General features: G+C 30.3%; 1 long non-coding RNA gene across 14 annotated transcripts; it reads right to left on the bottom strand.

Moving 5' to 3' along the window:
* Positions 1-1121: 1121 nt before the first annotated feature.
* LOC112637484 lies at positions 1122-5682 on the bottom strand. Of its 14 annotated transcripts, none has more exons than XR_003122563.1 (7): positions 5550-5682; positions 4680-4811; positions 4353-4582; positions 4076-4233; positions 2217-2501; positions 1347-1478; positions 1122-1249 (listed from the first exon to the last, which is right to left on the bottom strand). It is a non-coding gene; the product is annotated as an uncharacterized LOC112637484 (long non-coding RNA). The 14 variants fall into 14 exon arrangements; XR_003122557.1 differs by lacking the exon at positions 5550-5682 and adding an exon at positions 4882-5194; XR_003122564.1 differs by lacking the exon at positions 5550-5682 and adding an exon at positions 4882-5194 and having other exon boundaries at positions 4085-4233.

Here is a 5682-nt window from a genome sequence, read left to right as displayed (position 1 = left end):
TATCAATTTTTTTTATCGCTGAACATTAAATTATATTTTATAGGCGCAGATGCATTTGGACTTGTGTCAATTTCTTCTTCATGAAGGTGTAGATAGAAAGTAAGAAAATAAGCAGACACTTATTTAATTTTCTTCTTGCGGCACACCGTGCTCGCACTTGTGACATATTTTGGAATTGGAAAGTAATGTGAGTGAGTAATGTAAGCTATGTTTAGCCATAATAACTCTTTATATATATTCTAAAGATATTTCTACACAAAGTTTATTGTAACAATATTGTATGGAAATATACATTAGTATAGTAAATCTTATATTTGGGATGAGGGCACTTTTACGAATACATCCGTTTTCCTGTCACTTAAAAAGAAGAAAACTTTAAGATTTCCAATTTATTTCAAATAAATAATAATTAATAATTAATTAATAACAGATAAATTAAAGTTTTTATAAAATAAATTTGTTTAAATGAGTACAGAATATGAGAATACTAATATTAACGTAAAAATTAATATGTATGGTCAATTGCTCATAATCTCATCTAAATTTAATTAAATATTTGCAATTTTGGTAATAATACAAGTAAAACTTGTATCAAGTAATATGAATATAATTTTGAATTTATTTTTAAGCTAAAAATCTTGGACCTTATCTTTGTATCTAAAACATCCAACAATTTAGAGGGACTTTCTATTAAAAGGACTTTAATTCTCTATATATATATCTACTGACAATTTCGAAATTAAAAATAAATAATATTTAATGTTTATTAAAGGCTATTCAGTATTTTCCTTTCTATAAAATATATCTAAAATCATTGAAAATAAGTGATTTGAATTCTGCTGCATACATTTTTTAACTAAAAATAGATTTGGGAAAACTGATTCGGAAGAAACTTTTACTTGTTTTAAAACTCCTTCAAAAATAATTCGATTCTCTCTCTTTTCAGCTAATTAATTAACTTACATATTTTATAAGCGCTTGTTAATTCATTTCTGAAACATTGTATATAACCTTCTTACCTTGTGTAACATTATTGCGAAGAAAAACTAGACACTTCGACATCAGCTTGAGATGTAGTAGCAGCAGCTCCCAATGCAACACCGCCAATCAACTAGCAGCATCTTACTATAAGACCTAAAGTTGCTGTAATACTTTTCTTGTCTTCCTCCACTTTTTCTGGCTGAACATTGATCAATTAAAAGCATAAACCAAGTACTAAACTAATTCCAAGTTAAAGTATGTAAATTGCCTGTAAAAAAAGAAAAAAGAACAGGAATACTATTAATCAGATGTTAATTTCATGAAATATGGTAATCAGTAAACATGCAATTGCATACTATATGAACCTTTTTCATTAGTAATACCATCCACAGTAAATAATAATGCTCTTACACCCTCAGGTTACAGTCAGGTATAATCGCTAGCGCAGTACCAACAAGGAGTCCTGCTCCTAATATTGAAACTAATTGTAACTTGTCCTATGGAAAACATATTGCACGTAAATTACAAGATACAATGAATTCTGATATACACCTATTATATACATACATAATTTTATATTACATAAAATATTCTTCTTCACTTCTATATCTTACTTCTTCTGATAAATTTATTTAACTTAATGGCAGTGATCCAGCTCCAAGACAAGATCCAACAAACATAACAAGAGAAAGCATCCATAGCATTGCTCTCTCCTCCATTTTTATTTAATTATTTAATACTGATGGCAATTTATTTTTAATTTTTAACATTATCATATACATCAATATATATAATATACATTCTTAGACATTATGACATTAGGCATTTGACTAGCAATATTAAATTATAAATTTGCAATTATATATATTGATCTATAATGTCAATGTAATAATTTTTTCGGCAGATCAAAATATAAGTAAGATATTCGATGATTTATATACAATAATCATTGAATCGATTAATTAAACCACAAACGTCGACAAGATCGACAGTACTTCAGACCAGGTAATTCCTACATCTCGGAGCATAGACGTATTACGTATACAGATGGAGCATTATATTTATTACACAAAAGGACCGTCTGGAGGACAATGGAGGAATAAAGGAAGATAATTTCATTGTCGCTAAAAGGTAGCGTCAACCATTGGTTGAACAAAGAAGTAAGTAGTTGCTTCATTGTTCAACCAATGGCTGACGCTACATTTTAGCGCCAACGAAATTTTAAACCTTTAAACCTTTAAATTTGCAATTTCGCGCATGTTCGGCAGTCCTCGCGCCTGATTGGGAGTCTTGGCGGCGTGCGCGGCAGTCCTCGCTCCTGATTGGCAGTCTTCGCGCACGCACGGCAGTCCTCGCTCCTGATTGGGAGTCTTGGCGGCGTGCGCGGCAGTTCTCGCGCCTGATTGGACGTCTTCGCGCACGCACGGCAGTCCTCGCTCCTGATTGGGAGTCTTCGCGCGTCCGCGTCCGTTCTCGCGCCTGATTGGCGCGTGCAGTCTTGCGCGGCAGTCCTGAATGTCCTAAATATATATACAAGTTTTATTTGTACATATCGATAGGAAATATATACACAAACAACATTCATCCTTTAAAAAAATATCTAAAATTAGTACCCGGATTTTCTATTGTTTCTCTATAATATATATTGATTAACTATCTCGTGCACTGTATGTTATTTCATTACAATAGGTGTCTGTTAAGGAAAAAATTACGTAATTTAATAACAGAAATATTGGGCAAATAAATAATATATAAATGAATTTTATTCGTTAAATGCTTAGTACAATTGCTTCTAATGTATCTGTTCTAAATCGTAAAGCATTTTTTTTCCCAACTTGCACCATTATATGTTTTGCATACATATATGCATACAACAATTGTATATTGCAGAGATTGCGTTTCGACAGTTTGGATATCTGCAAGCATACTGTAGCAAGCAGAGTAATTTTATGCAACTTCAATTATATAAACTTTACATCAAATTTGTTTCTATAATATAAAACAAAATACTAACACACTTTATTTAAGTATTTTTCTTTATCTAAATTATGTCATTCTGTAGGGCAAGTATCATAAGTGTTTAGATATATCAGTATATGACGTTACGCTTTTGTGCATCAGCAGGAACATTTTTTCCTTTCAGATAATAAATGTTTCTATTAAACAATACGCATATGTATACAGCAAAAGAAACAAGTATAGTGCGCATATGGGTGTAACTGTATGTGTACACATCTTGCGATACATTCCATATACTCTTTAACAAAATTAAAATATTAATTTGTATAATAGGAAGAAAAAATATGTAGGCAAGATAATGAAATCTTTATCTAACGTAATGTAACAATATTATAATATTAATTAATAAGTAATATTGAAAAATGTACTGTAAAACGATTATTTTGAAGAGTTTTTAAAACAAGTAGGTTCTCCAATCAGTTTCAATCTATTTTAGTTAAAAATATCAGCAGATCATCTATTTCAATGATTTTAGATATATTATAGAAAGGAAAATACTGAATAGCCTTTAATAAACATTAAATATTATTTATTTTTAATTTCGAAATTGTCAGTAGATATATATATAGAGAATTAAAGTCCTTTAATAGAAAGTCCCTCTAAATTGTTGGATGTTTTAGATACAAAGTAAGGTCCAAGATTTTTAGCTTAAAAATAAATTCAAAATTATATTCATATTACTTGATACAAGTTTTACTTGTATTATTACCAAAATTGCAAATATTTAAATTAAATTTAGATGAGATTATGAGCAATATGACCATACATATTAATTTTACGTTAATATTAGTATTCTCATATTCTGTACTCATTTAAACAAATTTATTTTAATAAAAACTTTAATTTATCTGTTATTAATTAATTATAATTATTATTATTTGAAATAAATTGGAAATCTTAAAGTTTTCTTCTTTTTAAGTGACAGGAAAAGGATGTAATTCGTAAAAGTGCCCTCATCCAAATATAAGATTTACTATACTAATGTAATATTTCCATACAATATTGTTACATAAACTTTGTGTAGAAATATCTTTAGAATATATATAAAGAGTTATTATGGCTAAACATAGCTTACATTACTCACTCACATTACTTTTCCAATTCCAAAATATGTCACAAGTGCAAGACACGGTGCCGCAAGAGAGAAAATTAATAAGTGTCTGCTTATTTTCTTACTTTCTATCTACACCTTCATGAAGAAGAAATTGACACAAGTCCAAATGCATCTGGCGCCTATAAAATATAATTTAATGTTCAGCGATAAAAAAAATTGATAAGCTAATTATATTAACTTACATATTTTATAAGCGCTTGTTAATTCATTTCTGAAACATTGTATATAACCTTCTTACCTTGTGTAACATTATTGCGAAGAAAAACTAAGACACTTCGACATCAGCTTGAGATGTAGTAGCAGCAGCTCCCAATGCAACACCGCCAATCAACTAGCAGCATCTACTATAAGACCTAAAGTTGCTGTAATACTTTTCTTGTCTTCCTCCACTTTTTCTGGCTGAACATTGATCAATTAAAAGCATAAACCAAGTACTAAACTAATTCCAAGTTAAAGTATGTAAATTGCCTGTAAAAAAAGAAAAAAGAACAGGAATACTATTAATCAGATGTTAATTTCATGAAATATGGTAATCAGTAAACATGCAATTGCATACTATATGAACCTTTTTCATTAGTAATACCATCCACAGTAAATAATAATGCTCTTACACCCTCAGGTTACAGTCAGGTATAATCGCTAGCGCAGTACCAACAAGGAGTCCTGCTCCTAATATTGAAACTAATTGTAACTTGTCCTATGGAAAACATATTGCACGTAAATTACAAGATACAATGAATTCTGATATACACCTATTATATACATACATAATTTTATATTACATAAAATATTCTTCTTCACTTCTATATCTTACTTCTTCTGATAAATTTATTTAACTTAATGGCAGTGATCCAGCTCCAAGACAAGATCCAACAAACATAACAAGAGAAAGCATCCATAGCATTGCTCTCTCCTCCATTTTTATTTAATTATTTAATACTGATGGCAATTTATTTTTAATTTTTAACATTATCATATACATCAATATATATAATATACATTCTTAGACATTATGACATTAGGCATTTGACTAGCAATATTAAATTATAAATTTGCAATTATATATATTGATCTATAATGTCAATGTAATAATTTTTTCGGCAGATCAAAATATAAGTAAGATATTCGATGATTTATATACAATAATCATTGAATCGATTAATTAAACCACAAACGTCGACAAGATCGACAGTACTTCAGACCAGGTAATTCCTACATCTCGGAGCATAGACGTATTACGTATACAGATGGAGCATTATATTTATTACACAAAAGGACCGTCTGGAGGACAATGGAGGAATAAAGGAAGATAATTTCATTGTCGCTAAAAGGTAGCGTCAACCATTGGTTGAACAAAGAAGTAAGTAGTTGCTTCATTGTTCAACCAATGGCTGACGCTACATTTTAGCGCCAACGAAATTTTAAACCTTTAAACCTTTAAATTTGCAATTTCGCGCATGTTCGGCAGTCCTCGCGCCTGATTGGGAGTCTTGGCGGCGTGCGCGGCAGTCCTCGCTCCTGATTGGCAGTCTTCGCGCACGCACGGCAGTCCTCGCTCCTGATTGGGA

This window comes from Camponotus floridanus, unplaced genomic scaffold, assembly GCF_003227725.1.
Source record: "Camponotus floridanus strain SB8 unplaced genomic scaffold, Cflo_v7.5 scaffold17, whole genome shotgun sequence".
NCBI lineage: Eukaryota > Metazoa > Arthropoda > Insecta > Hymenoptera > Formicidae > Camponotus > Camponotus floridanus.
The sequence above is the reverse complement of the archived record's forward strand: the minus strand, read 5'-3'. Positions and strand labels throughout refer to the sequence as shown.